General features: G+C 45.7%; 72 pseudogenes; all 72 read left to right on the top strand.

Moving 5' to 3' along the window:
- The first annotated feature begins 66 nt into the window (after positions 1-66).
- LOC140109152 (5S ribosomal RNA) lies at positions 67-185 on the top strand (annotated as a pseudogene).
- A 70-nt stretch (positions 186-255) lies between these two features.
- On the top strand, positions 256-374 carry LOC140109235 (5S ribosomal RNA; annotated as a pseudogene).
- Positions 375-444: 70 nt separating this feature from the next.
- LOC140109068 (5S ribosomal RNA) lies at positions 445-563 on the top strand (annotated as a pseudogene).
- A 70-nt stretch (positions 564-633) lies between these two features.
- Positions 634-752, top strand: LOC140109223 (5S ribosomal RNA; annotated as a pseudogene).
- Positions 753-1,192: 440 nt separating this feature from the next.
- Positions 1,193-1,311, top strand: LOC140109157 (5S ribosomal RNA; annotated as a pseudogene).
- A 70-nt stretch (positions 1,312-1,381) lies between these two features.
- Positions 1,382-1,500, top strand: LOC140109211 (5S ribosomal RNA; annotated as a pseudogene).
- A 70-nt stretch (positions 1,501-1,570) lies between these two features.
- LOC140108966 (5S ribosomal RNA) lies at positions 1,571-1,689 on the top strand (annotated as a pseudogene).
- Positions 1,690-1,759: 70 nt separating this feature from the next.
- LOC140109199 (5S ribosomal RNA) lies at positions 1,760-1,878 on the top strand (annotated as a pseudogene).
- Positions 1,879-1,948: 70 nt separating this feature from the next.
- Positions 1,949-2,067, top strand: LOC140109368 (5S ribosomal RNA; annotated as a pseudogene).
- Positions 2,068-2,137: 70 nt separating this feature from the next.
- LOC140109067 (5S ribosomal RNA) lies at positions 2,138-2,256 on the top strand (annotated as a pseudogene).
- A 251-nt stretch (positions 2,257-2,507) lies between these two features.
- Positions 2,508-2,626, top strand: LOC140109066 (5S ribosomal RNA; annotated as a pseudogene).
- A 70-nt stretch (positions 2,627-2,696) lies between these two features.
- On the top strand, positions 2,697-2,815 carry LOC140109064 (5S ribosomal RNA; annotated as a pseudogene).
- Positions 2,816-2,885: 70 nt separating this feature from the next.
- On the top strand, positions 2,886-3,004 carry LOC140109063 (5S ribosomal RNA; annotated as a pseudogene).
- Positions 3,005-3,255: 251 nt separating this feature from the next.
- On the top strand, positions 3,256-3,374 carry LOC140109062 (5S ribosomal RNA; annotated as a pseudogene).
- Positions 3,375-3,444: 70 nt separating this feature from the next.
- On the top strand, positions 3,445-3,563 carry LOC140109061 (5S ribosomal RNA; annotated as a pseudogene).
- Positions 3,564-3,633: 70 nt separating this feature from the next.
- Positions 3,634-3,752, top strand: LOC140109187 (5S ribosomal RNA; annotated as a pseudogene).
- A 70-nt stretch (positions 3,753-3,822) lies between these two features.
- Positions 3,823-3,941, top strand: LOC140109174 (5S ribosomal RNA; annotated as a pseudogene).
- A 70-nt stretch (positions 3,942-4,011) lies between these two features.
- LOC140109059 (5S ribosomal RNA) lies at positions 4,012-4,130 on the top strand (annotated as a pseudogene).
- A 251-nt stretch (positions 4,131-4,381) lies between these two features.
- Positions 4,382-4,500, top strand: LOC140108942 (5S ribosomal RNA; annotated as a pseudogene).
- A 70-nt stretch (positions 4,501-4,570) lies between these two features.
- On the top strand, positions 4,571-4,689 carry LOC140109426 (5S ribosomal RNA; annotated as a pseudogene).
- Positions 4,690-4,759: 70 nt separating this feature from the next.
- Positions 4,760-4,878, top strand: LOC140109356 (5S ribosomal RNA; annotated as a pseudogene).
- Positions 4,879-4,948: 70 nt separating this feature from the next.
- LOC140109220 (5S ribosomal RNA) lies at positions 4,949-5,067 on the top strand (annotated as a pseudogene).
- A 69-nt stretch (positions 5,068-5,136) lies between these two features.
- Positions 5,137-5,255, top strand: LOC140109162 (5S ribosomal RNA; annotated as a pseudogene).
- A 70-nt stretch (positions 5,256-5,325) lies between these two features.
- LOC140109197 (5S ribosomal RNA) lies at positions 5,326-5,444 on the top strand (annotated as a pseudogene).
- A 251-nt stretch (positions 5,445-5,695) lies between these two features.
- LOC140109150 (5S ribosomal RNA) lies at positions 5,696-5,814 on the top strand (annotated as a pseudogene).
- A 70-nt stretch (positions 5,815-5,884) lies between these two features.
- On the top strand, positions 5,885-6,003 carry LOC140109330 (5S ribosomal RNA; annotated as a pseudogene).
- A 70-nt stretch (positions 6,004-6,073) lies between these two features.
- On the top strand, positions 6,074-6,192 carry LOC140109057 (5S ribosomal RNA; annotated as a pseudogene).
- A 259-nt stretch (positions 6,193-6,451) lies between these two features.
- LOC140109097 (5S ribosomal RNA) lies at positions 6,452-6,570 on the top strand (annotated as a pseudogene).
- A 70-nt stretch (positions 6,571-6,640) lies between these two features.
- LOC140109397 (5S ribosomal RNA) lies at positions 6,641-6,759 on the top strand (annotated as a pseudogene).
- Positions 6,760-6,829: 70 nt separating this feature from the next.
- On the top strand, positions 6,830-6,948 carry LOC140109156 (5S ribosomal RNA; annotated as a pseudogene).
- A 70-nt stretch (positions 6,949-7,018) lies between these two features.
- Positions 7,019-7,137, top strand: LOC140109142 (5S ribosomal RNA; annotated as a pseudogene).
- A 440-nt stretch (positions 7,138-7,577) lies between these two features.
- LOC140109151 (5S ribosomal RNA) lies at positions 7,578-7,696 on the top strand (annotated as a pseudogene).
- Positions 7,697-7,766: 70 nt separating this feature from the next.
- LOC140109138 (5S ribosomal RNA) lies at positions 7,767-7,885 on the top strand (annotated as a pseudogene).
- A 70-nt stretch (positions 7,886-7,955) lies between these two features.
- Positions 7,956-8,074, top strand: LOC140109056 (5S ribosomal RNA; annotated as a pseudogene).
- A 70-nt stretch (positions 8,075-8,144) lies between these two features.
- On the top strand, positions 8,145-8,263 carry LOC140109125 (5S ribosomal RNA; annotated as a pseudogene).
- A 70-nt stretch (positions 8,264-8,333) lies between these two features.
- On the top strand, positions 8,334-8,452 carry LOC140109485 (5S ribosomal RNA; annotated as a pseudogene).
- A 251-nt stretch (positions 8,453-8,703) lies between these two features.
- On the top strand, positions 8,704-8,822 carry LOC140109055 (5S ribosomal RNA; annotated as a pseudogene).
- Positions 8,823-8,892: 70 nt separating this feature from the next.
- Positions 8,893-9,011, top strand: LOC140109054 (5S ribosomal RNA; annotated as a pseudogene).
- A 70-nt stretch (positions 9,012-9,081) lies between these two features.
- On the top strand, positions 9,082-9,200 carry LOC140109113 (5S ribosomal RNA; annotated as a pseudogene).
- Positions 9,201-9,270: 70 nt separating this feature from the next.
- On the top strand, positions 9,271-9,389 carry LOC140109202 (5S ribosomal RNA; annotated as a pseudogene).
- A 70-nt stretch (positions 9,390-9,459) lies between these two features.
- LOC140109053 (5S ribosomal RNA) lies at positions 9,460-9,578 on the top strand (annotated as a pseudogene).
- A 251-nt stretch (positions 9,579-9,829) lies between these two features.
- LOC140109303 (5S ribosomal RNA) lies at positions 9,830-9,948 on the top strand (annotated as a pseudogene).
- A 70-nt stretch (positions 9,949-10,018) lies between these two features.
- On the top strand, positions 10,019-10,137 carry LOC140109355 (5S ribosomal RNA; annotated as a pseudogene).
- A 70-nt stretch (positions 10,138-10,207) lies between these two features.
- On the top strand, positions 10,208-10,326 carry LOC140109219 (5S ribosomal RNA; annotated as a pseudogene).
- Positions 10,327-10,395: 69 nt separating this feature from the next.
- LOC140109101 (5S ribosomal RNA) lies at positions 10,396-10,514 on the top strand (annotated as a pseudogene).
- Positions 10,515-10,584: 70 nt separating this feature from the next.
- Positions 10,585-10,703, top strand: LOC140109196 (5S ribosomal RNA; annotated as a pseudogene).
- Positions 10,704-10,954: 251 nt separating this feature from the next.
- On the top strand, positions 10,955-11,073 carry LOC140109089 (5S ribosomal RNA; annotated as a pseudogene).
- A 70-nt stretch (positions 11,074-11,143) lies between these two features.
- Positions 11,144-11,262, top strand: LOC140109438 (5S ribosomal RNA; annotated as a pseudogene).
- A 70-nt stretch (positions 11,263-11,332) lies between these two features.
- Positions 11,333-11,451, top strand: LOC140109051 (5S ribosomal RNA; annotated as a pseudogene).
- Positions 11,452-11,710: 259 nt separating this feature from the next.
- On the top strand, positions 11,711-11,829 carry LOC140109096 (5S ribosomal RNA; annotated as a pseudogene).
- Positions 11,830-11,899: 70 nt separating this feature from the next.
- Positions 11,900-12,018, top strand: LOC140109396 (5S ribosomal RNA; annotated as a pseudogene).
- A 70-nt stretch (positions 12,019-12,088) lies between these two features.
- Positions 12,089-12,207, top strand: LOC140109077 (5S ribosomal RNA; annotated as a pseudogene).
- Positions 12,208-12,277: 70 nt separating this feature from the next.
- LOC140109141 (5S ribosomal RNA) lies at positions 12,278-12,396 on the top strand (annotated as a pseudogene).
- A 440-nt stretch (positions 12,397-12,836) lies between these two features.
- On the top strand, positions 12,837-12,955 carry LOC140109149 (5S ribosomal RNA; annotated as a pseudogene).
- Positions 12,956-13,025: 70 nt separating this feature from the next.
- On the top strand, positions 13,026-13,144 carry LOC140109065 (5S ribosomal RNA; annotated as a pseudogene).
- A 70-nt stretch (positions 13,145-13,214) lies between these two features.
- Positions 13,215-13,333, top strand: LOC140109050 (5S ribosomal RNA; annotated as a pseudogene).
- Positions 13,334-13,403: 70 nt separating this feature from the next.
- On the top strand, positions 13,404-13,522 carry LOC140109052 (5S ribosomal RNA; annotated as a pseudogene).
- A 259-nt stretch (positions 13,523-13,781) lies between these two features.
- LOC140109039 (5S ribosomal RNA) lies at positions 13,782-13,900 on the top strand (annotated as a pseudogene).
- Positions 13,901-13,970: 70 nt separating this feature from the next.
- LOC140108954 (5S ribosomal RNA) lies at positions 13,971-14,089 on the top strand (annotated as a pseudogene).
- Positions 14,090-14,159: 70 nt separating this feature from the next.
- On the top strand, positions 14,160-14,278 carry LOC140109027 (5S ribosomal RNA; annotated as a pseudogene).
- A 70-nt stretch (positions 14,279-14,348) lies between these two features.
- On the top strand, positions 14,349-14,467 carry LOC140109367 (5S ribosomal RNA; annotated as a pseudogene).
- A 70-nt stretch (positions 14,468-14,537) lies between these two features.
- On the top strand, positions 14,538-14,656 carry LOC140109047 (5S ribosomal RNA; annotated as a pseudogene).
- A 251-nt stretch (positions 14,657-14,907) lies between these two features.
- Positions 14,908-15,026, top strand: LOC140109014 (5S ribosomal RNA; annotated as a pseudogene).
- A 70-nt stretch (positions 15,027-15,096) lies between these two features.
- Positions 15,097-15,215, top strand: LOC140109366 (5S ribosomal RNA; annotated as a pseudogene).
- A 70-nt stretch (positions 15,216-15,285) lies between these two features.
- LOC140109046 (5S ribosomal RNA) lies at positions 15,286-15,404 on the top strand (annotated as a pseudogene).
- A 251-nt stretch (positions 15,405-15,655) lies between these two features.
- LOC140109045 (5S ribosomal RNA) lies at positions 15,656-15,774 on the top strand (annotated as a pseudogene).
- A 70-nt stretch (positions 15,775-15,844) lies between these two features.
- On the top strand, positions 15,845-15,963 carry LOC140109044 (5S ribosomal RNA; annotated as a pseudogene).
- A 70-nt stretch (positions 15,964-16,033) lies between these two features.
- Positions 16,034-16,152, top strand: LOC140109002 (5S ribosomal RNA; annotated as a pseudogene).
- A 70-nt stretch (positions 16,153-16,222) lies between these two features.
- On the top strand, positions 16,223-16,341 carry LOC140108990 (5S ribosomal RNA; annotated as a pseudogene).
- A 70-nt stretch (positions 16,342-16,411) lies between these two features.
- LOC140109043 (5S ribosomal RNA) lies at positions 16,412-16,530 on the top strand (annotated as a pseudogene).
- Positions 16,531-16,781: 251 nt separating this feature from the next.
- On the top strand, positions 16,782-16,900 carry LOC140109180 (5S ribosomal RNA; annotated as a pseudogene).
- Positions 16,901-16,970: 70 nt separating this feature from the next.
- LOC140109354 (5S ribosomal RNA) lies at positions 16,971-17,089 on the top strand (annotated as a pseudogene).
- The last annotated feature ends 167 nt before the right edge of the window (positions 17,090-17,256 follow it).

Here is a 17,256-nt window from a genome sequence, read left to right as displayed (position 1 = left end):
TGAACCTGAAAATTGTGTTAGTTTCTCTATGAGATATTAAAAGAAGGTTCAAATTGAACAGCTGCTGTCAACGGCCATTCTAAGCTGAATGTGCCTGCTCTCGTCAGATCGCAGCAGCAATGCAGCTTAAGGCTTGGCAAGTACCAGCATGGGAAACTGGCTGGGAATCCCAAGTTCCGTTGACCTTTTTGAACCTGAAAATTGTTAGTTTCTCTGTCAAAGATGGTAAAAGAAGGTTCAAATTGAACAGCTGCTGTCAACGGCCATTCTAAGCTGAATGTGCCTGCTCTCGTCAGATCGCAGCAGCAATGCAGCTTAAGGCTTGGCAAGTACCAGCATGGGAGACTGGCTGGGAATCCCAAGTTCCGTTGACCTTTTTGAACCTGAAAATTGTGTTAGTTTCTCTATGAGATAGTAAAAGAAGGTTCAAATTGAACAGCTGCTGTCAACGGCCATTCTAAGCTGAATGTGCCTGCTCTCGTCAGATCGCAGCAGCAATGCAGCTTAAGGCTTGGCAAGTACCAGCATGGGAGACTGGCTGGGAATCCCAAGTTCTGTTGACCTTTTTGAACCTGAAAATTGTGTTAGTTTCTCTATGAGATAGTAAAAGAAGGTTCAAATTGAACAGCTGCTGTCAACGGCCATTCTAAGCTGAATGTGCCTGCTCTCGTCAGATCGCAGCAGCAATGCAGCTTAAGGCTTGGCAAGTACCAGCATGGGAGACTGGCTGGGAATCCCAAGTTCCGTTGACCTTTTTGAACCTGAAAATTGTGTTAGTTTCTCTATGAGATAGTAAAAGAAGGTTCAAATTGAACAGCTGCTGTCAACATCCATTCTAAGCTGAATGTGCCTGCTGTCGTCAGATCGCAGCAGCAATGCAGCTTAAGGCTTGGCAAGTACCAGCATGGGAGACTGGCTGCGAATCCCAAGTTCTGTTGACCTTTTTGAACCTGAAAATTGTGTTAGTTTCTCTATGAGATAGTAAAAGAAGGTTCAAATTGAACAGCTGCTGTCAACGGCCATTCTAAGCTGAATGTGCCTGCTCTCGTCAGATCGCAGCAGCTTAAGGCTTGGCAAGTACCAGCATGGGAGACTGGCTGGGAATCCCAAGTTCCGTTGACCTTTTTGAACCTGAAAATTGTGTTAGTTTCTCTATGAGATAGTAAAAGAAGGTTCAAACTGAACAGCTGCTGTCAACGGCCATTCTAAGCTGAATGTGCCTGCTCTCGTCAGATCGCAGCATCAATGCAGCTTAAGGCTTGGCAAGTACCAGCATGGGAGACTGGCTGGGAATCCCAAGTTCCGTTGACCTTTTTGAACCTGAAAATTGTGTTAGTTTCTCTATGAGATAGTAAAAGAAGGTTCAAATTGAACAGCTGCTGTCAACGGCCATTCTAAGCTGAATGTGCCTGCTCTCGTCAGATCGCAGCAGCAATGCAGCTTAAGGCTTGGCAAGTACCAGCATGGGAGACTGGCTGGGAATCCCAAGTTCCGTTGACCTTTTTGAACCTGAAAATTGTGTTAGTTTTTCTATGAGATAGTAAAAGAAGGTTCAAATTGAACAGCTGCTGTCAACGGCCATTCTAAGCTGAATGTGCCTGCTCTCGTCAGATCGCAGCAGCAATGCAGCTTAAGGCTTGGCAAGTACCAGTATGGGAGACTGGCTGGGAATCCCAAGTTCCGTTGACCTTTTTGAACCTGAAAATTGTGTTAGTTTCTCTATGAGATAGTAAAAGAAGGTTCAAATTGAACAGCTGCTGTCAACGGCCATTCTAAGCTGAATGTGCCTGCTCTCGTCAGATCGCAGCAGCAATGCAGCTTAAGGCTTGGCAAGTACCAGCATGGGAGACTGGCTGGGAATCCCAAGTTCCGTTGACCTTTTTGAACCTGAAAATTGTTAGTTTCTCTGTCAAAGATGGTAAAAGAAGGTTCAAATTGAACAGCTGCTGTCAACGGCCATTCTAAGCTGAATGTGCCTGCTCTCGTCAGATCGCAGCAGCATTGCAGCTTAAGGCTTGGCAAGTACCAGCATGGGAGACTGGCTGGGAATCCCAAGTTCTGTTGACCTTTTTGAACCTGAAAATTGTGTTAGTTTCTCTATGAGATAGTAAAAGAAGGTTCAAATTGAACAGCTGCTGTCAACGGCCATTCTAAGCTGAATGTGCCTGCTCTCGTCAGATCGCAGCAGCAATGCAGCTTAAGGCTTGGCAAGTACCAGCATGGGAGACTGGCTGGGAATCCCAAGTTCTGTTGACCTTTTTGAACCTGAAAATTGTGTTAGTTTCTCTATGAGATAGTAAAAGAAGGTTCAAATTGAACAGCTGCTGTCAACGGCCATTCTAAGCTGAATGTGCCTGCTCTCGTCAGATCGCAGCAGCTTACGGCTTGGCAAGTACCAGCATGGGAGACTGGCTGGGAATCCCTAGTTCCGTTGACCTTTTTGAACCTGAAAATTGTGTTAGTTTCTCTATGAGATAGTAAAAGAAGGTTCAAATTGAACAGCTGCTGTCAACGGCCATTCTAAGCTGAATGTGCCTGCTCTCGTCAGATCGCAGCAGCAATGCAGCTTAAGGCTTGGCAAGTACCAGCATGGGAGACTGGCTGGGAATCCCAAGTTCTGTTGACCTTTTTGAACCTGAAAATTGTGTTAGTTTCTCTATGAGATAGTAAAAGAAGGTTCAAATTGAACAGCTGCTGTCAACGGCCATTCTAAGCTGAATGTGCCTGCTCTCGTCAGATCGCAGCAGCAATGCAGCTTAAGGCTTGGCAAGTACCAGCATGGGAGACTGGCTGGGAATCCCAAGTTCTGTTGACCTTTTTGAACCTGAAAATTGTGTTAGTTTCTCTATGAGATAGTAAAAGAAGGTTCAAATTGAACAGCTGCTGTCAACGGCCATTCTAAGCTGAATGTGCCTGCTCTCGTCAGATCGCAGCAGCAATGCAGCTTAAGGCTTGGCAAGTACCAGCATGGGAGACTGGCTGGGAATCCCAAGTTCTGTTGACCTTTTTGAACCTGAAAATTGTGTTAGTTTCTCTATGAGATAGTAAAAGAAGGTTCAAATTGAACAGCTGCTGTCAACGGCCATTCTAAGCTGAATGTGCCTGCTCTCGTCAGATCGCAGCAGCTTAAGGCTTGGCAAGTACCAGCATGGGAGACTGGCTGGGAATCCCTAGTTCCGTTGACCTTTTTGAACCTGAAAATTGTGTTAGTTTCTCTATGAGATAGTAAAAGAAGGTTCAAATTGAACAGCTGCTGTCAACGGCCATTCTAAGCTGAATGTGCCTGCTCTCGTCAGATCGCAGCAGCAATGCAGCTTAAGGCTTGGCAAGTACCAGCATGGGAGACTGGCTGGGAATCCCAAGTTCTGTTGACCTTTTTGAACCTGAAAATTGTGTTAGTTTCTCTATGAGATAGTAAAAGAAGGTTCAAATTGAACAGCTGCTGTCAACGGCCATTCTAAGCTGAATGTGCCTGCTCTCGTCAGATCGCAGCAGCAATGCAGCTTAAGGCTTGGCAAGTACCAGCATGGGAGACTGGCTGGGAATCCCAAGTTCTGTTGACCTTTTTGAACCTGAAAATTGTGTTAGTTTCTCTATGAGATAGTAAAAGAAGGTTCAAATTGAACAGCTGCCGTCAACGGCCATTCTAAGCTGAATGTGCCTGCTCTCGTCAGATCGCAGCAGCAATGCAGCTTAAGGCTTGGCAAGTACCAGCATGGGAGACTGGCTGGGAATCCCAAGTTCCGTTGACCTTTTTGAACCTGAAAATTGTGTTAGTTTCTCTATGAGATAGTAAAAGAAGGTTCAAATTGAACAGCTGCTGTCAACGGCCATTCTAAGCTGAATGTGCCTGCTCTCGTCAGATCGCAGCAGCAATGCAGCTTAAGGCTTGGCAAGTACCAGCATGGGAGACTGGCTGGGAATCCCAAGTTCCGTTGACCTTTTTGAACCTGAAAATTGTGTTAGTTTCTCTATGAGATAGTAAAAGAAGGTTCAAATTGAACAGCTGCTGTCAACGGCCATTCTAAGCTGAATGTGCCTGCTCTCGTCAGATCGCAGCAGCAATGCAGCTTAAGGCTTGGCAAGTACCAGCATGGGAGACTGGCTGGGAATCCCAAGTTCTGTTGACCTTTTTGAACCTGAAAATTGTGTTAATTTCTCTATGAGATAGTAAAAGAAGGTTCAAATTGAACAGCTGCTGTCAACGGCCATTCTAAGCTGAATGTGCCTGCTCTCGTCAGATCGCAGCAGCTTAAGGCTTGGCAAGTACCAGCATGGGAGACTGGCTGGGAATCCCAAGTTCCGTTGACCTTTTTGAACCTGAAAATTGTGTTAGTTTCTCTATGAGATAGTAAAAGAAGGTTCAAATTGACCAGCTGCTGTCAACGGCCATTCTAAGCTGAATGTGCCTGCTCTCATCAGATCGCAGCAGCAATGCAGCTTAAGGCTTGGCAAGTACCAGCATGGGAGACTGGCTGGGAATCCCAAGTTCCGTTGACCTTTTTGAACCTGAAAATTGTGTTAGTTTCTCTATGAGATAGTAAAAGAAGGTTCAAATTGACCAGCTGCTGTCAACGGCCATTCTAAGCTGAATGTGCCTGCTCTCATCAGATCGCAGCAGCAATGCAGCTTAAGGCTTGGCAAGTACCAGCATGGGAGACTGGCTGGGAATCCCAAGTTCCGTTGACCTTTTTGAACCTGAAAATTGTGTTAGTTTCTCTATGAGATAGTAAAAGAAGGTTCAAATTGAACAGCTGCTGTCAACGGCCATTCTAAGCTGAATGTGCCTGCTCTCGTCAGATCGCAGCAGCAATGCAGCTTAAGGCTTTGCAAGTACCAGCATGGGAGACTGGCTGGGAATCCCAAGTTCCGTTGACCTTTTTGAACCTGAAAATTGTGTTAGTTTCTCTATGAGATAGTAAAAGAAGGTTCAAACTGAACAGTTGCTGTCAACGGCCATTCTAAGCTGAATGTGCCTGCTCTCGTCAGATCGCAGCAGCAATGCAGCTTAAGGCTTGGCAAGTACCAGCATGGGAGACTGGCTGGGAATCCCAAGTTCCGTTGATATTTTTAACCTGAAAATTGTGTTAGTTTCTCTATGAGATAGTAAAAGAAGGTTCAAACTGAACAGCTGCTGTCAACGGCCATTCTAAGCTGAATGTGCCTGCTCTCGTCAGATCGCAGCAGCAATGCAGCTTAAGGCTTGGCAAGTACCAGCATGGGAGACTGGCTGGGAATCCCAAGTTCCGTTGACCTTTTTGAACCTGAAAATTGTGTTAGTTTCTCTATGAGATAGTAAAAGAAGGTTCAAATTGAACAGCTGCTGTCAACAGCCATTCTCAGCTGAATGTGCCTGCTCTCGTCAGATCGCAGCAGCAATGCAGCTTAAGGCTTGGCAAGTACCAGCATGGGAGACTGGCTGGGAATCCCAAGTTCTGTTGACCTTTTTGAACCTGAAAATTGTGTTAGTTTCTCTATGAGATAGTAAAAGAAGGTTCAAATTGAACAGCTGCTGTCAACGGCCATTCTAAGCTGAATGTGCCTGCTCTCGTCAGATCGCAGCAGCTTAAGGCTTGGCAAGTACCAGCATGGGAGACTGGCTGGGAATCCCTAGTTCCGTTGACCTTTTTGAACCTGAAAATTGTGTTAGTTTCTCTATGAGATAGTAAAAGAAGGTTCAAATTGAACAGCTGCTGTCAACGGCCATTCTAAGCTGAATGTGCCTGCTCTCGTCAGATCGCAGCAGCAATGCAGCTTAAGGCTTGGCAAGTACCAGCATGGGAGACTGGCTGGGAATCCCAAGTTCCGTTGACCTTTTTGAACCTGAAAATTGTGTTAGTTTCTCTATGAGATAGTAAAAGAAGGTTCAAATTGAACAGCTGCTGTCAACGGCCATTCTAAGCTGAATGTGCCTGCTCTCGTCAGATCGCAGCAGCAATGCAGCTTAAGGCTTGGCAAGTAACAGCATGGGAGACTGGCTGGGAATCCCAAGTTCCGTTGACCTTTTTGAACCTGAAAATTGTTAGTTTCTCTGTCAAAGATGGTAAAAGAAGGTTCAAATTGAACAGCTGCAGTCAACGGCCATTCTAAGCTGAATGTGCCTGCTCTCGTCAGATCGCAGCAGCAATGCAGCTTAAGGCTTGGCAAGTACCAGCATGGGAGACTGGCTGGGAATCCCAAGTTCTGTTGACCTTTTTGAACCTGAAAATTGTGTTAGTTTCTCTATGAGATAGTAAAAGAAGGTTCAAATTGAACAGCTGCTGTCAACGGCCATTCTAAGCTGAATGTGCGTGCTCTTGTCGGATCACAGCAGCGATGCAGCTTAAGGCTTGGCAAGTACCAGCATGGGAGACTGGCTGTGAATCCCAAGTTCCGTTGACCTTTTTGAACCTGAAAATTGTGTTAGTTTCTCTATGAGATAGTAAAAGAAGGTTCAAACTGAACAGCTGCTGTCAACGGCCATTCTAAGCTGAATGTGCCTGCTCTCGTCAGATCGCAGCATCAATGCAGCTTAAGGCTTGGCAAGTACCAGCATGGGAGACTGTCTGGGAATCCCAAGTTCCGTTGACCTTTTTGAACCTGAAAATTGTGTTAGTTTCTATATGAGATAGTAAAAGAAGGTTCAAATTGAACAGCTGCTGTCAACGGCCCTTCTAAGCTGAATGTGCCTGCTCTCGTCAGATCGCAGCAGCAATGCAGCTTAAGGCTTGGCAAGTACCAGCATGGGAGACTGGCTGGGAATCCCAAGTTCCGTTGAGCTTTTTGAACCTGAAAATTGTGTTAGTTTCTCTATGAGATAGTAAAAGAAAGTAGAAATTAGGCAGCTGCTGTCAACGGCCATTCTAAGCTGAATGTGCCTGCTCTCGTCAGATCGCAGCATCAATGCAGCTTAAGGCTTGGCAAGTACCAGCATGGGAGACTGGCTGGGAATCCCAAGTTCCGTTGACCTTTTTGAACCTGAAAATTGTTAGTTTCTCTGTCAAAGATGGTAAAAGAAGGTTCAAATTGAATAGCTGCTGTCAACGGCCATTCTAAGCTGAATGTGCCTGCTCTCGTTAGATCGCAGCAGCAATGCAGCTTAAGGCTTGGCAAGTACCAGCATGGGAGACTGGCTGGGAATCCCAAGTTCTGTTGACCTTTTTGAACCTGAAAATTGTGTTAGTTTTTCTATGAGATAGTAAAAGAAGGTTCAAATTGAACAGCTGCTGTCAACGGCCATTCTAAGCTGAATGTGCCTGCTCTCGTCAGATCGCAGCAGCTTAAGGCTTGGCAAGTACCAGCATGGGAGACTGGCTGGGAATCCCAAGTTCCGTTGACCTTTTTGAACCTGAAAATTGTGTTAGTTTCTCTATGAGATAGTAAAAGAAGGTTCAAATTGAACAGCTGCTGCTAACGGCCGTTCTAAGCTGAATGTGCCTGCTCTCGTCAGTTCGCAGCAGCAATGCAGCTTAAGGCTTGGCAAGTACCAGCATGGGAGACTGGCTGGGAATCCTAAGTTCCGTTGACCTTTTTGAACCTGAAAATTGTGTTAGTTTCTCTATGAGATATTAAAAGAAGGTTCAAATTGAACAGCTGCTGTCAACGGCCATTCTAAGCTGAATGTGCCTGCTCTCGTCAGATCGCAGCAGCAATGCAGCTTAAGGCTTGGCAAGTACCAGCATGGGAAACTGGCTGGGAATCCCAAGTTCCGTTGACCTTTTTGAACCTGAAAATTGTTAGTTTCTCTGTCAAAGATGGTAAAAGAAGGTTCAAATTGAACAGCTGCTGTCAACGGCCATTCTAAGCTGAATGTGCCTGCTCTCGTCAGATCGCAGCAGCAATGCAGCTTAAGGCTTGGCAAGTACCAGCATGGGAGACTGGCTGGGAATCCCAAGTTCCGTTGACCTTTTTGAACCTGAAAATTGTGTTAGTTTCTCTATGAGATAGTAAAAGAAGGTTCAAATTGAACAGCTGCTGTCAACGGCCATTCTAAGCTGAATGTGCCTGCTCTCGTCAGATCGCAGCAGCAATGCAGCTTAAGGCTTGGCAAGTACCAGCATGGGAGACTGGCTGGGAATCCCAAGTTCTGTTGACCTTTTTGAACCTGAAAATTGTGTTAGTTTCTCTATGAGATAGTAAAAGAAGGTTCAAATTGAACAGCTGCTGTCAACGGCCATTCTAAGCTGAATGTGCCTGCTCTCGTCAGATCGCAGCAGCAATGCAGCTTAAGGCTTGGCAAGTACCAGCATGGGAGACTGGCTGGGAATCCCAAGTTCCGTTGACCTTTTTGAACCTGAAAATTGTGTTAGTTTCTCTATGAGATAGTAAAAGAAGGTTCAAATTGAACAGCTGCTGTCAACATCCATTCTAAGCTGAATGTGCCTGCTCTCGTCAGATCGCAGCAGCAATGCAGCTTAAGGCTTGGCAAGTACCAGCATGGGAGACTGTCCGCGAATCCCAAGTTCTGTTGACCTTTTTGAACCTGAAAATTGTGTTAGTTTCTCTATGAGATAGTAAAAGAAGGTTCAAATTGAACAGCTGCTGTCAACGGCCATTCTAAGCTGAATGTGCCTGCTCTCGTCAGATCGCAGCAGCTTAAGGCTTGGCAAGTACCAGCATGGGAGACTGGCTGGGAATCCCAAGTTCCGTTGACCTTTTTGAACCTGAAAATTGTGTTAGTTTCTCTATGAGATAGTAAAAGAAGGTTCAAATTGAACAGCTGCTGTCAACGGCCATTCTAAGCTGAATGTGCCTGCTCTCGTCAGATCGCAGCAGCAATGCAGCTTAAGGCTTGGCAAGTACCAGCATGGGAGACTGGCTGGGAATCCCAAGTTCTGTTGACCTTTTTGAACCTGAAAATTGTGTTAGTTTCTCTATGAGATAGTAAAAGAAGGTTCAAATTGAACAGCTGCTGTCAACGGCCATTCTAAGCTGAATGTGCCTGCTCTCGTCAGATCGCAGCAGCAATGCAGCTTAAGGCTTGGCAAGTACCAGCATGGGAGACTGGCTGGGAATCCCAAGTTCTGTTGACCTTTTTGAACCTGAAAATTGTGTTAGTTTCTCTATGAGATAGTAAAAGAAGGTTCAAATTGAACAGCTGCCGTCAACGGCCATTCTAAGCTGAATGTGCCTGCTCTCGTCAGATCGCAGCAGCAATGCAGCTTAAGGCTTGGCAAGTACCAGCATGGGAGACTGGCTGGGAATCCCAAGTTCCGTTGACCTTTTTGAACCTGAAAATTGTGTTAGTTTCTCTATGAGATAGTAAAAGAAGGTTCAAATTGAACAGCTGCTGTCAACGGCCATTCTAAGCTGAATGTGCCTGCTCTCGTCAGATCGCAGCAGCAATGCAGCTTAAGGCTTGGCAAGTACCAGCATGGGAGACTGGCTGGGAATCCCAAGATCCGTTGACCTTTTTGAACCTGAAAATTGTGTTAGTTTCTCTATGAGATAGTAAAAGAAGGTTCAAATTGAACAGCTGCTGTCAACGGCCATTCTAAGCTGAATGTGCCTGCTCTCGTCAGATCGCAGCAGCAATGCAGCTTAAGGCTTGGCAAGTACCAGCATGGGAGACTGGCTGGGAATCCCAAGTTCTGTTGACCTTTTTGAACCTGAAAATTGTGTTAATTTCTCTATGAGATAGTAAAAGAAGGTTCAAATTGAACAGCTGCTGTCAACGGCCATTCTAAGCTGAATGTGCCTGCTCTCGTCAGATCGCAGCAGCTTAAGGCTTGGCAAGTACCAGCATGGGAGACTGGCTGGGAATCCCAAGTTCCGTTGACCTTCTTGAACCTGAAAATTGTGTTAGTTTCTCTATGAGATAGTAAAAGAAGGTTCAAATTGACCAGCTGCTGTCAACGGCCATTCTAAGCTGAATGTGCCTGCTCTCATCAGATCGCAGCAGCAATGCAGCTTAAGGCTTGGCAAGTACCAGCATGGGAGACTGGCTGGGAATCCCAAGTTCCGTTGACCTTTTTGAACCTGAAAATTGTGTTAGTTTCTCTATGAGATAGTAAAAGAAGGTTCAAATTGAACAGCTGCTGTCAACGGCCATTCTAAGCTGAATGTGCCTGCTCTCGTCAGATCGCAGCAGCAATGCAGCTTAAGGCTTTGCAAGTACCAGCATGGGAGACTGGCTGGGAATCCCAAGTTCCGTTGACCTTTTTGAACCTGAAAATTGTGTTAGTTTCTCTATGAGATAGTAAAAGAAGGTTCAAACTGAACAGTTGCTGTCAACGGCCATTCTAAGCTGAATGTGCCTGCTCTCGTCAGATCGCAGCAGCAATGCAGCTTAAGGCTTGGCAAGTACCAGCATGGGAGACTGGCTGGGAATCCCAAGTTCCGTTGATATTTTTAACCTGAAAATTGTGTTAGTTTCTCTATGAGATAGTAAAAGAAGGTTCAAACTGAACAGCTGCTGTCAACGGCCATTCTAAGCTGAATGTGCCTGCTCTCGTCAGATCGCAGCAGCAATGCAGCTTAAGGCTTGGCAAGTACCAGCATGGGAGACTGGCTGGGAATCCCAAGTTCCGTTGACCTTTTTGAACCTGAAAATTGTGTTAGTTTCTCTATGAGATAGTAAAAGAAGGTTCAAATTGAACAGCTGCTGTCAACAGCCATTCTCAGCTGAATGTGCCTGCTCTCGTCAGATCGCAGCAGCAATGCAGCTTAAGGCTTGGCAAGTACCAGCATGGGAGACTGGCTGGGAATCCCAAGTTCTGTTGACCTTTTTGAACCTGAAAATTGTGTTAGTTTCTCTATGAGATAGTAAAAGAAGGTTCAAATTGAACAGCTGCTGTCAACGGCCATTCTAAGCTGAATGTGCCTGCTCTCGTCAGATCGCAGCAGCTTAAGGCTTGGCAAGTACCAGCATGGGAGACTGGCTGGGAATCCCTAGTTCCGTTGACCTTTTTGAACCTGAAAATTGTGTTAGTTTCTCTATGAGATAGTAAAAGAAGGTTCAAATTGAACAGCTGCTGTCAACGGCCATTCTAAGCTGAATGTGCCTGCTCTCGTCAGATCGCAGCAGCAATGCAGCTTAAGGCTTGGCAAGTACCAGCATGGGAGACTGGCTGGGAATCCCAAGTTCCGTTGACCTTTTTGAACCTGAAAATTGTGTTAGTTTCTCTATGAGATAGTAAAAGAAGGTTCAAATTGAACAGCTGCTGTCAACGGCCATTCTAAGCTGAATGTGCCTGCTCTCGTCAGATCGCAGCAGCAATGCAGCTTAAGGCTTGGCAAGTAACAGCATGGGAGACTGGCTGAGAATCCCAAGTTCCGTTGACCTTTTTGAACCTGAAAATTGTTAGTTTCTCTGTCAAAGATGGTAAAAGAAGGTTCAAATTGAACAGCTGCAGTCAACGGCCATTCTAAGCTGAATGTGCCTGCTCTCGTCAGATCGCAGCAGCAATGCAGCTTAAGGCTTGGCAAGTACCAGCATGGGAGACTGGCTGGGAATCCCAAGTTCTGTTGACCTTTTTGAACCTGAAAATTGTGTTAGTTTCTCTATGAGATAGTAAAAGAAGGTTCAAATTGAACAGCTGCTGTCAACGGCCATTCTAAGCTGAATGTGCGTGCTCTTGTCGGATCACAGCTGCGATGCGGCTTAAGGCTTGGCAAGTACCAGCATGGGAGACTGGCTGTGAATCCCAAGTTCCGTTGACCTTTTTGAACCTGAAAATTGTGTTAGTTTCTCTATGAGATAGTAAAAGAAGGTTCAAACTGAACAGCTGCTGTCAACGGCCATTCTAAGCTGAATGTGCCTGCTCTCGTCAGATCGCAGCATCAATGCAGCTTAAGGCTTGGCAAGTACCAGCATGGGAGACTGTCTGGGAATCCCAAGTTCCGTTGACCTTTTTGAACCTGAAAATTGTGTTAGTTTCTATATGAGATAGTAAAAGAAGGTTCAAATTGAACAGCTGCTGTCAACGGCCCTTCTAAGCTGAATGTGCCTGCTCTCGTCAGATCGCAGCAGCAATGCAGCTTAAGGCTTGGCAAGTACCAGCATGGGAGACTGGCTGGGAATCCCAAGTTCCGTTGAGCTTTTTGAACCTGAAAATTGTGTTAGTTTCTCTATGAGATAGTAAAAGAAAGTAGAAATTAGGCAGCTGCTGTCAACGGCCATTCTAAGCTGAATGTGCCTGCTCTCGTCAGATCGCAGCAGCAATGCAGCTTAAGGCTTGGCAAGTACCAGCATGGGAGACTGGCTGGGAATCCCAAGTTCCGTTGACCTTTTTGAACCTGAAAATTGTTAGTTTCTCTGTCAAAGATGGTAAAAGAAGGTTCAAATTGAATAGCTGCTGTCAACGGCCATTCTAAGCTGAATGTGCCTGCTCTCGTTAGATCGCAGCAGCAATGCAGCTTAAGGCTTGGCAAGTACCAGCATGGGAGACTGGCTGGGAATCCCAAGTTCTGTTGACCTTTTTGAACCTGAAAATTGTGTTAGTTTTTCTATGAGATAGTAAAAGAAGGTTCAAATTGAACAGCTGCTGTCAACGGCCATTCTAAGCTGAATGTGCCTGCTCTCGTCAGATCGCAGCAGCTTAAGGCTTGGCAAGTACCAGCATGGGAGACTGGCTGGGAATCCCAAGTTCCGTTGACCTTTTTGAACCTGAAAATTGTGTTAGTTTCTCTATGAGATAGTAAAAGAAGGTTCAAATTGAACAGCTGCTGCTAACGGCCATTCTAAGCTGAATGTGCCTGCTCTCGCCAGTTCGCAGCAGCAATGCAGCTTAAGGCTTGGCAAGTACCAGCATGGGAGACTGGCTGGGAATCCTAAGTTCCGTTGACCTTTTTGAACCTGAAAATTGTGTTAGTTTCTCTATGAGATATTAAAAGAAGGTTCAAATTGAACAGCTGCTGTCAACGGCCATTCTAAGCTGAATGTGCCTGCTCTCGTCAGATCGCAGCAGCAATGCAGCTTAAGGCTTGGCAAGTACCAGCATGGGAAACTGGCTGGGAATCCCAAGTTCCGTTGACCTTTTTGAACCTGAAAATTGTTAGTTTCTCTGTCAAAGATGGTAAAAGAAGGTTCAAATTGAACAGCTGCTGTCAACGGCCATTCTAAGCTGAATGTGCCTGCTCTCGTCAGATCGCAGCAGCAATGCAGCTTAAGGCTTGGCAAGTACCAGCATGGGAGACTGGCTGGGAATCCCAAGTTCCGTTGACCTTTTTGAACCTGAAAATTGTGTTAGTTTCTCTATGAGATAGTAAAAGAAGGTTCAAATTGAACAGCTGCTGTCAACGGCCATTCTAAGCTGAATGTGCCTGCTCTCGTCAGATCGCAGCAGCAATGCAGCTTAAGGCTTGGCAAGTACCAGCATGGGAGACTGGCTGGGAATCCCAAGTTCTGTTGACCTTTTTGAACCTGAAAATTGTGTTAGTTTCTCTATGAGATAGTAAAAGAAGGTTCAAATTGAACAGCTGCTGTCAACGGCCATTCTAAGCTGAATGTGCCTGCTCTCGTCAGATCGCAGCAGCAATGCAGCTTAAGGCTTGGCAAGTACCAGCATGGGAGACTGGCTGGGAATCCCAAGTTCCGTTGACCTTTTTGAACCTGAAAATTGTGTTAGTTTCTCTATGAGATAGTAAAAGAAGGTTCAAATTGAACAGCTGCTGTCAACATCCATTCTAAGCTGAATGTGCCTGCTCTCGTCAGATCGCAGCAGCAATGCAGCTTAAGGCTTGGCAAGTACCAGCATGGGAGACTGGCCGCGAATCCCAAGTTCTGTTGACCTTTTTGAACCTGAAAATTGTGTTAGTTTCTCTATGAGATAGTAAAAGAAGGTTCAAATTGAACAGCTGCTGTCAACGGCCATTCTAAGCTGAATGTGCCTGCTCTCGTCAGATCGCAGCAGCAATGCAGCTTAAGGCTTGGCAAGTACCAGCATGGGAGACTGGCTGGGAATCCCAAGTTCCGTTGACCTTTTTGAACCTGAAAATTGTGTTAGTTTTTCTATGAGATAGTAAAAGAAGGTTCAAATTGAACAGCTGCTGTCAACGGCCATTCTAAGCTGAATGTGCCTGCTCTCGTCAGATCGCAGCAGCAATGCAGCTTAAGGCTTGGCAAGTACCAGTATGGGAGACTGGCTGGGAATCCCAAGTTCCGTTGACCTTTTTGAACCTGAAAATTGTGTTAGTTTCTCTATGAGATAGTAAAAGAAGGTTCAAATTGAACAGCTGCTGTCAACGGCCATTCTAAGCTGAATGTGCCTGCTCTCGTCAGATCGCAGCAGCAATGCAGCTTAAGGCTTGGCAAGTACCAGCATGGGAGACTGGCTGGGAATCCCAAGTTCCGTTGACCTTTTTGAACCTGAAAATTGTTAGTTTCTCTGTCAAAGATGGTAAAAGAAGGTTCAAATTGAACAGCTGCTGTCAACGGCCATTCTAAGCTGAATGTGCCTGCTCTCGTCAGATCGCAGCAGCATTGCAGCTTAAGGCTTGGCAAGTACCAGCATGGGAGACTGGCTGGGAATCCCAAGTTCTGTTGACCTTTTTGAACCTGAAAATTGTGTTAGTTTCTCTATGAGATAGTAAAAGAAGGTTCAAATTGAACAGCTGCTGTCAACGGCCATTCTAAGCTGAATGTGCCTGCTCTCGTCAGATCGCAGCAGCAATGCAGCTTAAGGCTTGGCAAGTACCAGCATGGGAGACTGGCTGGGAATCCCAAGTTCTGTTGACCTTTTTGAACCTGAAAATTGTGTTAGTTTCTCTATGAGATAGTAAAAGAAGGTTCAAATTGAACAGCTGCTGTCAACGGCCATTCTAAGCTGAATGTGCCTGCTCTCGTCAGATCGCAGCAGCTTACGGCTTGGCAAGTACCAGCATGGGAGACTGGCTGGGAATCCCTAGTTCCGTTGACCTTTTTGAACCTGAAAATTGTGTTAGTTTCTCTATGAGATAGTAAAAGAAGGTTCAAATTGAACAGCTGCTGTCAACGGCCATTCTAAGCTGAATGTGCCTGCTCTCGTCAGATCGCAGCAGCAATGCAGCTTAAGGCTTGGCAAGTACCAGCATGGGAGACTGGCTGGGAATCCCAAGTTCCGTTGACCTTTTTGAACCTGAAAATTGTTAGTTTCTCTGTCAAAGATGGTAAAAGAAGGTTCAAATTGAACAGCTGCTGTCAACGGCCATTCTAAGCTGAATGTGCCTGCTCTCGTCAGATCGCAGCAGCATTGCAGCTTAAGGCTTGGCAAGTACCAGCATGGGAGACTGGCTGGGAATCCCAAGTTCTGTTGACCTTTTTGAACCTGAAAATTGTGTTAGTTTCTCTATGAGATAGTAAAAGAAGGTTCAAATTGAACAGCTGCTGTCAACGGCCATTCTAAGCTGAATGTGCCTGCTCTCGTCAGATCGCAGCAGCAATGCAGCTTAAGGCTTGGCAAGTACCAGCATGGGAGACTGGCTGGGAATCCCAAGTTCTGTTGACCTTTTTGAACCTGAAAATTGTGTTAGTTTCTCTATGAGATAGTAAAAGAAGGTTCAAATTGAACAGCTGCTGTCAACGGCCATTCTAAGCTGAATGTGCCTGCTCTCGTCAGATCGCAGCAGCTTACGGCTTGGCAAGTACCAGCATGGGAGACTGGCTGGGAATCCCTAGTTCCGTTGACCTTTTTGAACCTGAAAATTGTGTTAGTTTCTCTATGAGATAGTAAAAGAAGGTTCAAATTGAACAGCTGCTGTCAACGGCCATTCTAAGCTGAATGTGCCTGCTCTCGTCAGATCGCAGCAGCAATGCAGCTTAAGGCTTGGCAAGTACCAGCATGGGAGACTGGCTGGGAATCCCAAGTTCTGTTGACCTTTTTGAACCTGAAAATTGTGTTAGTTTCTCTATGAGATAGTAAAAGAAGGTTCAAATTGAACAGCTGCTGTCAACGGCCATTCTAAGCTGAATGTGCCTGCTCTCGTCAGATCGCAGCAGCAATGCAGCTTAAGGCTTGGCAAGTACCAGCATGGGAGACTGGCTGGGAATCCCAAGTTCTGTTGACCTTTTTGAACCTGAAAATTGTGTTAGTTTCTCTATGAGATAGTAAAAGAAGGTTCAAATTGAACAGCTGCCGTCAACGGCCATTCTAAGCTGAATGTGCCTGCTCTCGTCAGATCGCAGCAGCAATGCAGCTTAAGGCTTGGCAAGTACCAGCATGGGAGACTGGCTGGGAATCCCAAGTTCCGTTGACCTTTTTGAACCTGAAAATTGTGTTAGTTTCTCTATGAGATAGTAAAAGAAGGTTCAAATTGAACAGCTGCTGTCAACGGCCATTCTAAGCTGAATGTGCCTGCTCTCGTCAGATCGCAGCAGCAATGCAGCTTAAGGCTTGGCAAGTACCAGCATGGGAGACTGGCTGGGAATCCCAAGTTCCGTTGACCTTTTTGAACCTGAAAATTGTGTTAGTTTCTCTATGAGATAGTAAAAGAAGGTTCAAATTGAACAGCTGCTGTCAACGGCCATTCTAAGCTGAATGTGCCTGCTCTCGTCAGATCGCAGCAGCAATGCAGCTTAAGGCTTGGCAAGTACCAGCATGGGAGACTGGCTGGGAATCCCAAGTTCTGTTGACCTTTTTGAACCTGAAAATTGTGTTAATTTCTCTATGAGATAGTAAAAGAAGGTTCAAATTGAACAGCTGCTGTCAACGGCCATTCTAAGCTGAATGTGCCTGCTCTCGTCAGATCGCAGCAGCTTAAGGCTTGGCAAGTACCAGCATGGGAGACTGGCTGGGAATCCCAAGTTCCGTTGACCTTTTTGAACCTGAAAATTGTGTTAGTTTCTCTATGAGATAGTAAAAGAAGGTTCAAATTGACCAGCTGCTGTCAACGGCCATTCTAAGCTGAATGTGCCTGCTCTCATCAGATCGCAGCAGCAATGCAGCTTAAGGCTTGGCAAGTACCAGCATGGGAGACTGGCTGGGAATCCCAAGTTCCGTTGACCTTTTTGAACCTGAAAATTGTGTTAGTTTCTCTATGAGATAGTAAAAGAAGGTTCAAATTGAACAGCTGCTGTCAACGGCCATTCTAAGCTGAATGTGCCTGCTCTCGTCAGATCGCAGCAGCAATGCAGCTTAAGGCTTTGCAAGTACCAGCATGGGAGACTGGCTGGGAATCCCAAGTTCCGTTGACCTTTTTGAACCTGAAAATTGTGTTAGTTTCTCTATGAGATAGTAAAAGAAGGTTCAAACTGAACAGTTGCTGTCAACGGCCATTCTAAGCTGAATGTGCCTGCTCTCGTCAGATCGCAGCAGCAATGCAGCTTAAGGCTTGGCAAGTACCAGCATGGGAGACTGGCTG

This window comes from Engystomops pustulosus, unplaced genomic scaffold, assembly GCF_040894005.1.
Source record: "Engystomops pustulosus unplaced genomic scaffold, aEngPut4.maternal MAT_SCAFFOLD_200, whole genome shotgun sequence".
In the NCBI taxonomy this organism is placed as follows: Eukaryota; Metazoa; Chordata; class Amphibia; order Anura; family Leptodactylidae; genus Engystomops; species Engystomops pustulosus.
This window is presented reverse-complemented; position numbering and strand designations above follow the sequence as displayed.